This window comes from Polypterus senegalus, chromosome 5 (assembly GCF_016835505.1).
Source record: "Polypterus senegalus isolate Bchr_013 chromosome 5, ASM1683550v1, whole genome shotgun sequence".
NCBI classification, from domain to species: domain Eukaryota; kingdom Metazoa; phylum Chordata; class Cladistia; order Polypteriformes; family Polypteridae; genus Polypterus; species Polypterus senegalus.
Window position 1 is genome coordinate 159,079,106 of NC_053158.1, and position 14,650 is coordinate 159,093,755.

General features: G+C 38.5%; 1 pseudogene; it reads left to right on the plus strand.

The window, feature by feature from the left end:
• The first annotated feature begins 13,394 nt into the window (after positions 1-13,394).
• On the plus strand, positions 13,395-13,555 carry LOC120530420 (annotated as a pseudogene).
• The last annotated feature ends 1,095 nt before the right edge of the window (positions 13,556-14,650 follow it).

Consider the following 14,650-nt stretch of genomic DNA (forward strand, 5'->3'; position numbering starts at 1 on the left):
GGCATTTACGGGCCAGAGTTTTGACTGTGTTGGAATATACCTGTGGACAGATAGCAAGTGATGTGAGCTATTGAGGTGGGGTTGGGCGGCCGGGGGGACACACCCCTCTAGTATCAATTTGTAAACTTTTACTGAATTAGTGTCTGCTTCCATGTCTACATAAATACTAAAATCACACATTTATGAACCATCACAATTTCTAGCTAAGTGGAAAGAAAGGTTTTTAGTTTTGGTATGAATAAGGATTTTTTGAATTACTATTAAAATAATCTCCACCATTTATTGGTGTAGATGTAGTTGATTTTGTTATTTATTTCTATGGTGTCTTCTTGTGAATGTTTTCGTGCAGGTAGTAGCTATTGCTGACACACAGGCTGTTCATATTACATAGTAGGACTCTTTGTTCACCCTTGTCGTCAGTATGCCATGATTTTCTAGCCCTTGTCTGTTTTTCTTGATCTGACTTTCATATCTCCATGGATAATTTCATGTCATATGAGGAGATATCAGGTCTTATTGATGATCATAGAATGTGCCTTCCGCTACCTTGCCTACATCTTCATTTTGCATATATACCAACATGACAGCCATTTGTATTTTAGTATTGGAGTCCCACTGTAATGATGCAGTTGTTAGCAGGTTGGCACCTAGCCAGCACTATTGCTGCCTCTTATTTCAACACTGTTCTAACACTTTCTACATTTTGTTCATTATGGCCAGAATATTGGACTGTTTCATACTCTCTCACTATTTTTCCACTGTTGTTCTACCTTATTGTGAAGAAACCCAAGAGGTCTAGTTTATAATAATTGAATTCCATGACCAACTGCACCAGTTTGCCACTCTGGTCTTAATGTCCATATCTGCCAAGTTTTAATTTTTGTTGCTTATTTTACACTCAGACTTGAACTGTTCATCAGGTTTCTATTGGCTTTCCCAGGTTCTTTATAAAAGCTAGAGTTATCTTTTGTCACTATTTCTGTAGTGACTTGTTTCATTTAGATGCAGCCAGTTTTCTGAGCTAATGGCCAACATTTCTCCTTTCCTATCTAGTTTAGACCAGCCATAATGCAGTTATAAAATACCAATCATATATTTTTTACTTGAAGCACACTTAGATTAAGTGACTCATAGGGAGTTCATTTTAAAATTTAAATGAGCAACCTAGTGGTTAAAAGTCAATCCAATAGTCACAGCATCACAGAATGCTATATTCCTACTTGAGGGAACACCCTTTTTACAGCCATGCAGTACTGCACATTTAGAATTCAGCTCAGGGGACGTCTAGCTTTGGCTATGAATGATGTAACTGGATGAAAATACAATTTTCCTGAAAAAAAATGCCATTAGCTAACTCTTTAAAAAGTTCACTTCAAGATAAACATTAGTTACTGGAGCATAAAAATTTGCTGCCCTTTTGGCCTATGAGAGCTATGAGACATGAATAGTGGCTTAGGATTTGGCAATTCCAATATATGTACGATTAAAATGATCAATTGCATATATTTTGACCATTCTATAAATTTGTTGTCATTTTAAAGCTTTGCAGACTGCACAGATTCATGAGAAAGTTTCAGGTCATTGTAGAATTGTAAATGGTAAGTATATTCAAACAGAGTCTGTGCAATCATCCAGGGCTCCTTGCAACTTCCTCTGGGAGTAAAATATATCTCTTATTTATCCTAAACTACAAGAGGAATTATGATATTCTGCCCTGCTCATTGATTTATTTCAAAGTCATTTAAAAAAAAAAAATATATATATATATATATATATATATATATATATATATATATATATACAGTGTATAGTATATATATATATATTTATATTTATATACACACACTGTATACATAAGGAATTGCATAATGCCCAAAAATATTTTCAAAACGCTAAATATATGTTGAAAGGGACTTGACATTAACACAATATGAAACATTCAAACTACCAATACAATATGTAAAACTTTCATGCTTTAATATAGTAATAAGAAATATTTTTATAAAACATGTTACAATATGCCCAGCAAAAAAATTTGAAAAGCCAACCTCAGGGTAGGAAAGGATTGTTAATACTTTTTTATAAGGTGTCCAAAGGTGAAGACATGACCTGTTGTTTTTAAGTGACAAGGTTGAGGAGTGTGAACTCAGTAGAGCAAATTGAACACACCGATTCCTAGTGTAGTCCTCATATACAGTACATGGTCTGAAAAAAGTGTCATCAGTACATTAGGTCTACAAGAGTTTGCCATGGGCCAGGGAGATTTGGTCCTTAGGTATAGATATGCTAAGTAAGGTATTGCTAATTATTATGGAAACTATGGGTATACAGTTGTTCACTGTGTGGGTTGGCTCTATGCTTCCACTCTTCTTTGGGAGCCCCTTGAACCTGCCATTATCAATACCATAACCAAAGATGAGCTAGGATATGAGGACTCACACATAGCAAGGAGAAAGTGCAAAGTGATAAGAGCTTTTCTATAAAATCCAACAATCAAAAAGCAAACTATTCAAATAAATAGTGCAGTGCATTAAATCCATAAATAAATATTCCTTAAAAGTCAGTGACCATGGAGGGTCAAATAAATGTCCATGAAAATGAGGTTAAAATCCGAAGGCAGGAAACTTCTCTAAAATCAGAGTCCCCGGAGCATCCTTTTAAAAATAATGTCTCCTCTAATTTGTCCATGACTCTTTTCAGCCCCCTAAACTTGGCCTCATGCTTCCATGAGGGGCTCTCCACCTTCCTTCCTGCTCCGCTCTCCTTTCTTTAACATCCTTTTCTTCTCTATCTCTGGATTTTTCTTTCTCTTCTCACTGATCATTCATCTGTCTCCTCTTTGTCCTTGTATGCCTCCGTGAGCGCAGCACCTCAATCACAAACTGTGGAAAGCCAATGGAGCAATCAAGATAGACCACACCCTCACATGCAGGCGTGCTCCGTCTCAATCACCCCACCAACCTCCTGCAGCAGTGTGATAAGCTATTTATTTATTTAAAAACTCACCTGTACCGCTTAGCTGCAGACCCATTACTCAACAACAGTAGGCTTTGGGTCTTTATGAAATGCAGCCATTCATTAAGAGTAGAAGGTCTCCAGGTAGAAAATCCTCAGATACTGTAGAAACCATATCAGTACATGCAGTCATCACTGATAGTCGTTAAGTATAAGCAATTTAGAGACACATTCCGGGTCTCAGGACTGGGGTTCAAATTCCACTTTTATGTCTGTTTTCTTCATTTTTTTAAATCTTTTGGTTGTGTTAATATTTTAGATCATTTAATTTTTATGCATCTATGTACAGTTAGTTCCATAAGAAATTGAACAGCGACAGAATTTTCATAATTTTGGGTCTCTACACCAACACAATGAGTCTTACAGAAAGCAATCAAGATATGATTGAAGTATAGACTTTCAGCTTTAATTGAAGTCCTTTCCACTTCTTTCTCCTAAAAAAAACACCAAGTCTAGTTTTGAAAGTCCCTAAAGTCTTACTGTCTACCATGCTACCTGGTAGCTTATTTCAAGTGTCTATGGTTCTCTTTGTAAAGTAAAACTTCTTAATGTTAGTATGAAATTTACCCTTAACAAGTTTCTAACTGTGTCACCGTGCACATTTTAAAATAACGTTCTTAAACCACTCTACTACTTCCCTTCCTAATTTTAAACACTTCACTCATGTAACCTCTTAATATTCATTTGCTTAAACTAAATTCTTTTAATATTTCTTCATAATTCATCTCCTGTATCCCTGGAATCAGCCTAGTCGCTCTTCTCTGGACCTTTTCTAGCACTGCTACATCCTTTTTGTAGCCTGGAAACCAAAACTGCACACAGTACTCCAGATGAGGCCTCACCAGTGCATTATAAAGCTCGAGCATAACCTCCTTGGACTTGTACTCCACACATCGTGCTATGTAACCTAACATTCTATTTGCCTTCTTAATGACTTCTGAACACTGTCTGGAAGCCAATAGCTTGGAGTACACTATGACTCCTAAATCCTTCTCATTAGGTGTACTCTTGATATTCAGACCTCCCATTGTGTATTCAAACCTAACATTTTTACTTCCTATGTGTAATACTTTACATTTACTGACATTAAATTTCACCTGCCACAAATCTGCACCAGCCTGTATGTTGTCCAAGCCCTTCTGCAATGATGTAATGGATTTCAAATTATCTGCCAATCCACCAATCTTGGTATCATCTGCAAACTTAACCAGCTTGTTACTTATATTCCTATCTAAATCATTTACATATATTAAAAATAGCAGCTGCCCTAGCACCAACCCCTGTGGAACACCACTCTTAATATCAGCCAATTCTGATAAGGTTCCTCGCACGATCACCCTCTGCTTCCTGTGTCTGAGACAATTCTGCACCCATCTAAAAACATCACCCTGAACTACCACTTATTTTAGTTTGGTGCACAACCTCTCATGTGGCATCTTATCAAATGCTTTCTGAAAGTCAAGATAAATAATATCGTATGCTCCACTTTGATCATATCCTTTTGTTGCTTCTTCATAGAATTCCAGCATGTTAATAAAACATGACCTCCCTCTTCTGAACCCATGCTGACTTGCCATGTTATGATCAATTCAATACATAATAATTCCTTCCATTAATTTTCCTGTGATGCATGTTAAGCTTACTGGCCTATAGTTGCTTGGATCTGCCCAGTCACCCTTTTTATATAACAGGATAATATTTGCCATTTTCCAGTCCTTCAGAATCTCCCCAGTGTGCAGTGATTCCCTAAAAATATGTGTCAAAGGTTTATATATGTACTCCTTAAGAACATAAATATTATCTGGTCCTGGTGATTTATTAGATTTAAGCCTATTTAATCTGAGCAGTTTGTGATGGGCTGGCGCCCTGCCCGGGGTTTGTTTCCTGCTTTGCATCCTGTGTTGGCTGGGATTGGCTCCAGCAGACCCCCCGTAACCTTGTGGTTAGGATATAGCGGATTGGATAATGGATGGATGGATGGATAATCTGAGCAGCAGTTCTTCCTCCACAATTTCCAAATCTTTCAGTATCTCCTTAGTAGTCCCATTTACTGCTGGGAGGTTATCCATTTGCTCACTTGTAAAGACCTCAAATTTCCTTGTCTGTATCTTTTAATTCCCCTTTACTATTTCTGATGCACTTCACCTTCTCCATGACAGTTCTTTTACTACTAAAATAATGATAGAATCTTTTAGGATTGTCTTTACGCCTTATCTGCTATATTCCTCTCCAACTGTCTTTTAGCCTCCCTAATATTCTTCTTAATGGTTGCCTTCATGTTCTCATATGTTCTACAGTTCACTTTGGAGTTATTAGTCGTATATGCCTTATGCAGCTGTTTTTCCCTTTGCAGCTTCTTTTTTTAACTCTTTATTAACCAACTGCAGAGTTTTTTAAATTTCCTATTAATTTCAGATTTAGGTATGCAGTTGTCCTGCATTACATGTAAAAAAAATTAAACCCTATCCACTGCTCCTTGACTGCACTGCAATGGTTCTCCACACTTAAAAACTAATCTCTCTCTATCCTCCTTAGACTTTGCCATATCTGCTCAAAATTTGCGATACTAAAGTTAAACTTAACTATCTTAGCCTTTGCATCCATACTCTTACAAAATACTGAGAAATGTATTATATTATGTTCACTTGACCCTAGTGGTTCAATCACCTCTACATCCTCAATTCTGTCCTGATTATTACAAAATACTAAATCCAGACAAGCTTCACCCCGCCTTGGTGCTGTAACATACTGTGATTTGAAGGCATTGCCTTATGTGCCATTTGTGCTTTTTGGAGCTTCTTGTTACAAAGTATTTTTGTTTATAAAAAATAATTTTAAAGATTCGTCATTTGCTATTGTGTGATTAGCCAAGGATTTGACAGACTTTATCTCCACTAGTAGGCTTCAAAGCACTTTTTTGGGACATTTGGGACTGTTTGCTGAGTTGTTTGAGGCCTCTCTTCTTTGTGTGCTGATGAAAACATAACATCAATATTTTCAAGCTTGTAGCTTATTATAAGCTCATTATAACCAAGGACAAGCAGGGAAACAGCAATGAGCCAAGAGTGAATGAGTGTGTGAAGCCAGGAAATCAGGAGGGTGTTATGTTATTAAAGCCACGGGACAACGACTTGTCTTTGAACCTCCACTTTATTAAGTGCGCACACACCTTCTTTTTACACTCCGTATCCCTGTGCACTACCCAGGACTGTCGGTCCACAACAACACATTACCGGAACCTTTGTTGCTATAAGGCATAACATCACATCTTCCCCCCTTTAAAAGATAATGACTTTCCCTTGCAATCTTATGTTGTATCAGTTTGTTCTATTACCCAAAAGAACATCTTCATAATAACATCACAACCCAACCATCACAGAACTTTCACAATCTTGAATCAACTTTTTTTTTTTTATATATATATATATATATATCAGTCAACAGACTTCAATTAATCTTTCAGGAGGTCTAACAGTGCGTTTTGGTCTGCAATACTTCTCAGGTAAAACAGTAACTTGTTTTGTTAGATCAGAGTTAGTGTGATCCACAGAACCTTTGTCAACTTGTTGACTTGCGGAAATGTCAGAATCATCTGATCGCGACTCTGTTTCTTGAACAGTCACTTGTTGTCTTAAGTCCCCTCTGTTCCTTCTTAGACTTGCACCCCGCTCGGTCTGAATCTCATATGAGCGTGGTAGTACTTCTCTTTCAACACAACCTTGTTGCATCCATGTTCCTGATGCATGGTTCAGGATTCGAACTCTATCACCAGGCTTGAGTTTTCGCAGGATCTTTGCTTTCTTGTCATAGTTTCCTTTTTGTTTGTTTTTAAGTTGTTGTTTTTCCTGTTTAACTTTGTTCGCCCCAGCAGGTGTCAACAGGTCCTGGTGAATGAGTAAGTTAGTGCGTATCCTTCGACCCATCAGCATTTGGGCTGGGGACAACCCATTTTGAAGAGGAGCACTCCTGTAAATCATTAGACTCTTGTGGAAGTCGGTCTTTCCATCGTGACTCTTCTTCATGAGAGCTTTCACAATCTTTACAGAACTCTCCGCTAGCCCGTTGGACCTAGGGTAGTTGAAATCCCCACTCTGCAGCGAAGACATCAAACTCCCTACTGCAAAACTGCGGCCCATTATCAGAGAACACTTCACAGGGAACTCCATGTCTTGCAAAGACTGTCTTCAGAAAAGCAATGACAGCTTGGCTGGATGTCGCCTGAAGTGTTGCAACTTCTGGATAGTTTGAGAAATAATCAGTAACTACAATGTGGCTCTTACCATTGCAGTCAAACAGGTCTACCCCAACCTTTTGATATGGATAATCGGGCACTGGATGAGACATGAGTGGCTCTGCTTGTTGCCTGGGTCTGTATGTAAGGCATATTTCACATGAAGCTGTAAGCTGACTGATGTCGTGATTTATCCTTGGCCAATACATTACCTCACGGGCCCTGCGCTTACATTTCTCCTCTCCCAGATGCCCCTCATGAACCTTGTGCAGCATCTCCTTGCGCATTGACACTGGGATGACAAACTTGTTCCCCTTGAAGATGATGTCATCTACTACTGAAAGCTCCGCTCTGCATGACCAGTAATCTTGAATTTGCTTTGGACAGTCACTTTTCTTTCCTGGCCAGCCTTCTAATATGGTCTCTCTAAGTTGTGTCAATGTTCCATCCATATCGGTTGACTTTCTGATTTGTTCAGTTTTCTCTGAGGACACTGGAAGAGAGGTTACAATCATGTCGACATACGCTTGTATGTCCGCACCTTTCTCACTGGTAAGGCTCTCATGCCTGTCGACAGCCCGAGAAAGTGTATCAGCTGCGAACATGAATTTTCCTGGTGTATAGATCATGTTGACGTCATATTTTTGGAGTCTGATGAGCATTCGTTGGATTCTCATAGGACAGTCATTTAAAGCCTTAGACATTATTGACACCAATGGCTTATGATCCGTTTCCACTTCAAAGGACTGGCCATAGACATACTGGTGGAACCTTTCACAGGCATACGTAGAAGCTAAAAGTTCCTTCTCGATTTGTGCATAGTTGGTTTCTGCACTCGTCAAGGCCCTTGATGCATAGGCTACCGGCTGCCAGCTCTCAGCATGTTGCTGCAAAAGCACAGCACCTAGGCCATATTGTGAGGCATCTGCTGAGATTCGTGTCCTCTTGTGCGGGTCATAGTATCGCAGCACTGGCTCCTCTGTGATGATGCGCTTCAATTTTTGAAAGCACATCTCCTGCTCGTGAGCCCACATCCATTCATTCTTTTGCTCGAGGAGACATCTGAGTGGAGCTGAATGCGTTGACAGCTGGGGAATGAATTTGGCCAGGTATGTGACCATTCCGAGGAATCTCCTGACTTCCTCTTTATTTTGAGGCCGTTCCATGTTGACTATTGCTGAAGTTTTTCTTGGGTCTGGCCTGACCCCATCCTCAGACAAAACATCTCCCACGAAAGTTAAGCTCTTGACTGCAAACTCACATTTCTCCTTGTTTAATTTTAGGTTCGACTGTCTTATTAGCTCCAGGACCTGCCTCAATCTTGCATCATGCTCCTGGCGGTCGGAACCCCACACAATTATGTCATCCATCATCGTCTCTACCCCTGGTAGGTGTTCAAAAATCATGTGGATTGTTTTGTGGTATACTTCAGGTGCTGATAGAATACCATAAGGTAGACGGAGAAAACGATATCTGCCTTCTGGCGTATTGAAGGTACACAGTTTAGAACTTGCTTCATCAAGTTTCAATTGCCAGAATCCAGACGACGCATCAAGCTTACTGAACCACTTTGCTCCAGCGAACTGAGACATAATCTCTTCTCTAGTTGGTAGTTTAAAATGTTCACGTTTTATGGCCCTGTTGAGATCTCTTGGATCAAGACATATTCTCAAAGAGCCATTCTTCTTGAGCACAATGACTAGTGAACTCACCCAGTCTGTTGGTTCATCGATTTTCTTAATGACATCCAGCTTCTCCATGCGAGCTAATTCCTCTTTGAGCTTTTCTCGTAATGCAAATGGAACTTTTCTGCATGCGTGCACTACAGGAGTCACAGCGCCATCTGTATTTATTCTGTGTTCCCCAGGCAGACATCCGAGTCCTTTAAAACATCCTTATACTCCTCCATAAATGAAGTTTCATCTGTTTTGCATTGTGATGTCACTACAAACACTCTCCTCAACAAGTCCAGTTTTTCACATGTGCTCAGTCCCAGAATTGGCTGAACGCTCTTTTCCACAATCAGCATTTGTGTCTTTAGCAGCTGTCCTTTATGTTTCAGTGTCACTAGGCAGATTCCTTTGACAGGGACATCCTCACCTGTGTATCCTGTTACTTTTATTTTTGTTGAATGTATTTTGTTTTTAACTTTGAGGGTTTCGTAGTCATTCATAGACAACAGGTTAACTTGTGCACCTGTATCTAATTTGAATGGAATTATTGTCTCATTTACTGTCAGTGGTACAATCCATTCAGCTTTTTCTGTCATGTTTGTTTGAACAGAATCTACAAAGAATTCCTCTGGCTGTTCTTCAACTGTGTGTACTTTTTTCTCTGTACCATCAGTTTTACAACACTTTGCAAAATGATTATTCTTCCCGCAACGATTACAAGTTTTTCCATATGCAGGACAAGATCTTGGTATATGTATCCCTCCACATCTACCACACCTGCTTTTTGTGATTTTCTCTCTCTGGTGTCTTTGTTTTGTAAGTTGTTTTTTGTGCTGCTCCTCACTTTTTACTGCGTGTACTGTAGCAGTATCCCTTTGCAGTTCTTTGGCTTGTGCGAGTTATTTCAGCAGCTCTACACATGTTGACAGCTTTCTCTAATGTCAAAGCTGGTTCACGTAGCAGTCTTTCCCTGAGCCACAGACTATTCTGTCTCTCACTAGTGAATCTCTTAAATCTCCGAAGTCACAAGTCTTACTCAGTGTGTGCAGTTCAGCAAGATACTGGTCAAAAGCCATCCCTTGTCTCTGATCAGCGGAGAAAAATTTGTATCTCTCAAACGTGACATTCTTGCTTGGCACAAAGTATTCTTCAAACTTTGTCATGAGAGCAGTCAGTGTTAAATTTGCCTCGTCAAGTTGAAAACTATTATATATATCCAGTGCATCCTCACCTATCACGTGTAGAAAGATTGATGCTTTCAACTTCTCATCATCTCCACCCGCGCCACTGGCAGCAAGATAAATGTTGAATCTCTGCTTGAAACGTTTCCAGTTATCAGCAAGATTACCGACGAGCTGCATAGGCGATGGTGGATTTAACTTCTCCATGACGGGAAAACACTCAGAGTTCTCTTACTTTGTTTCAACGATGTCTTTTCGTCCTGCCTTCGAAAATATTTCAGTGCCGCTTTTTTAGCACTCGGCTGGTCGTTTCTCGTACGCTCCTCCCTCGGCCGCTCTCCGTGCAGGTATCGCTCACCGTGGGTCTCGTCTCACTGGCGTTTTACTCATCCACTCTCCGGTGTCCGCCAGTCCCTATTTCTGACACCATGTTATGTTATTAAAGCCACGGGACAACGACTTGTCTTTAAACCTCCACTTTATTAAGTGCGCACACACCTTCTTTTTACACTCCGTATCCCTGTGCACTACCCAGGACTGTCCGGTCCACAACAACACATTACTGGAACCTTTGTTGCTATAAGGCATAACATCACAGAGGGAACAGCTACAAACTGACTTTGACAACGGTGTGTATGGACCAAAGAAATGGAGGACAAGCTAGTTGGAACTCTGACAAAAGGACAAATGCCTCTTTGATATATCTTCTGAAAATTACCACAATCTTCTCTTGCAGTTCTTTAGGCAGTTATATGAGAGGAAAAAGTTTAGGATCAGACACTCTTTTTTGGGAATCTCTCCAGAGGGGAGGGATAATTTAATTTGCATACTTTGCATACACTTCATTGTGTAGTTTGAGTACCACTACATTGAAATGACACCTACATACAAGGAAGAATGCTATTTAATGTGAGCAATACTATGATTTTGAGATTGTAAGAGTCAAGTTGTATGAACTTGCTCTTTGGTTCCAACATTTTACAAGATGAATAACATTTCTACCTCCTGGTTAAATGCTTAAGTATTCTTTTAATTAATTAAAAAATGTGTTATTTATAATAACTTTAAAAAGACATAAATTATTCTGTACTGAACTCTATCTCTTTTCCAGCCCATATAAACATTACATATGCATTACATATAAGAAGTTACTTTTATAGCTTGAATATAAAAAGCCTGTTTTTTTCATTTTTAACCAGGAAGGCTAAATACAAGAAGCCTGATAAATCCCTAGCAGTAGCAGATGGGGCAGTGCCTCCTGGGAAAACCTTATAAACAGTAAAGACAAGGTCATCCAAACAGAAACTTCATTTACAAACAGGTCAGGCTGGATAAAGGGGCAGCCAAGGGTCTTACATCCATTCTTTTGTTAACCTGAAATGAAGTCATGAAGAGAACAAGGGCAAGCTGTAGCACATATCTCTTTGTGGTGTTATGCATTCTCTATACTTGTGGTTTATATTGTATAGCATGCAGGCAGCAACGTGAGTTCTCATACGCCCAGGACCTAATAATGTCTTTTTAGTCTGAAATAACCACAGTCATTGACATTTGCAATATGTTATATGTTATTTGTCTACTTCCACTAACAATATTAAAATGCAGTACCAGTGGATTTGATCAGCAGTATAGATTTTACATTACTAACCTGATTCAATTAATCTGACGAACAAGACAAAAAGAAGAATTACTCTTCCACTTTGTACGCAAAATGATATTGACAGCATTTTAATAAATGTCAGTCACAGACTCCGTGCAACAAAGTTTGCGGCTTCCACTAAAATGGAATCAATAGTTGTGTCACCAGTAAATGATACTGTGCCCTAAAAAGATCAGTTACTTCACTGTTTAAGAAAGACTGAACATTATGATACAGACTTCAGATACGGCGTATTGCGATTGTTACTGTACATACATATAACCATGTTATTTAATTGAAAAACACAGCTTTATCTATTGTACATGTTACAGCAGTTAAATGACTCACAGATAGCTGAGCCATTAGTTTTCTGTCTGAAGTCTCTGGATAAATCAGATGTAAACCAATGGTTATAAAATGAATTCCACTGAGAAAGCTGAAAGCTTTGTTTTGTTCCTCAAGAGGGTTTAATTTTTTTTATACTTTAATACTGTTCAGATTTTAACATACTATGAATCTAAATTTGTGGAAGAATGAAAAAAATATTTTTATAAACTTAATAGTTATGAGATATGTCAATCTATATATTGTACATATATATCTAAAATCATACAGTATAAACAGCTGGTAGCTAAGGTTAGCAGGTTTCGCTTTACTGGTGCCAGAAGAGATACAGTATCTAACAGTTTTTTTTCCCCAGAATTACAGCACAATATGTCAGAGATGGCTGGAGTAAAAAGTCACAAATGCCCATGAGGCTGTCATCTCTCGTCTCTTTCCCTTATTGCTGTGTTAACCTTTTGAAAGGTTTCCTAACTCTAACGTACTTATTCTTTTACATTATACAATTTTAGCATTTAAACTTTTGTAGATACAGTAAAAGAAACTGTATAAGTTAGATAAGAAATATTATTTCTATTTGATACAAAAATGATTAAGACACCAAAAAGCACATGTAAATCTTTACTGGAATGAAACTGACTTTGAGTCAGATAATCTTTTCCTTATAGATTAAAAATGTTAAGAGAATAATCCACCCAAAAATGATATGCTTTTTTCAATGTTATTTACCCTATGTATTTTGTAGTGGTGTTTGAGAAAAAAATGTAACCTCATATTTTAATGCAGAATGGAGAGAAAGAATTTTATCACATTACATTACTTAATGTTGGCCAGCGCTGTACAGTGGCAAACAACGTGTAAACTGTCCCTGGAAAAAAGAAAACAAAAATGTCACATCACTTATTCTGTAATCTGCATGGTTATAACCCAGTTGCTTGCTCAAAATGTGCAAAACAAATGCTTTTTGATTTGATTACAGGGCTCTTGACCAACTCATGACTGGAAGAGGTGGGTCTTTAAATCAAAAGATGTATTAGGTGAGTCCCTGGGTTTACAGTTTATCTACTTGCTGATAATTCTGGAAGTAATTACTTAAAAGTCTCTTAGCAAAAAAAAAGAATTTGTTTTGCACATTTTGAACAAGGGACTGGATAACAGGTATAAGGAGTATGCAACTTGAGTAACGAGATTTAAAAAAAAAACTATTTCTGGCACATTTTTCACAATGTTTGCCATGGCACCATTCATTTCTGTTATGTGATAAACTTCTTCCTCTTCATTCTGCTTGAAAACATGACATTAAAAAATGTTTTATCGCTTCTCTGCCTTTTGGCTAAGATCAAGTGTAGTATCTGTTCTTATCAGTTTAATATCTGATACGTCCCCTATCTGGGGACCATATATTAAATTGATTTTTGGAACAGGGAGATGGAATAGGGGCTTGCTCCGTAAAAAATTTTCTTGGCCACCAATGCGAAGTAGCTAGGGTAAGTAACCCCATGGGGTAGGCTTTATAGGTAGAGTTTTTATTGAAATTCTTGTAGAAGAACCTTTAAGTAAGTAATATATAAAAGGCGCAGACATTTATCAATAGCACATTAAGTAGTAGTAATCATTTCAGTAAGACAGTAGTGTAAAAGGAAAAATGATGAGCACTAAGAACATATTACAAAATATTCAGCTCAATACTGTCTAGATTCAAACCTTCTTACAAAGGTTGTTCCAATTTTTATTTTCCCAGATTATACTGTAATGGGAGGCATGTATTGATTAATCTTAACCTCCAATCTCTAGTTGGAGAAGCCTTGAATTCTAATTTTGTAAACATTAAACAAGACAAATGTATCTAAAAAGCCAACTGTATGTGAGTTTACTTTGCCAGAATACTTTGGGAAGAAACTAAAACATGAGGAAAATATATACCAACAAGCATAACACAGTCACCCTGCGGTGGGTTGGCACCCTGCCCAGGATTGGTTCCTGCCTTGTGCCCTGTGTTGGCTGGGATTGGCTCCAGCAGACCCCCGTGACCCTGTATTCGGATTCAGCGGGTTAGAAACTGGATGGATGGATAACACAGTCACTCACAAGCCTGGGGACACAAATTCATGTAGCTGAGAAGCACCAGCTGTAGGAAAAGAAAAATCAATTTTAACTTGCCTACCCAGGGACAGTCATAATAATGTGGGAAAGGAGGAGAGATTTAACTTGGTTAATCAACTGCTGGTTTTGCCAGAAAATAATTAAATAATTCAGCAAAGCTTCTACTTTACCTAACCTTTCTGTGTTATAGGAGGTGGGTCTCTAGGCTTTAGACTTATATGAAGGTATTGTTTTTAACACTAGAATTACCAGAGCCTACGAGAAAACTCGTAAATCCGGCCCACCTTAAATCCTTTCTTACCTCTCCATCAGCGTCTTTTGTCCTGTAAATGTGTCGATAAGCAGCAAGTATCCTGGTATCCCATTCCCCCTCCCATCGCTGCAGTTCAATTTGCAAAGACGTTTGTCAGTGCTCAGTGTTTATCTTCGAGTGAAGTACTGGAGCCTTATAGGGTAAAAAAAAGTA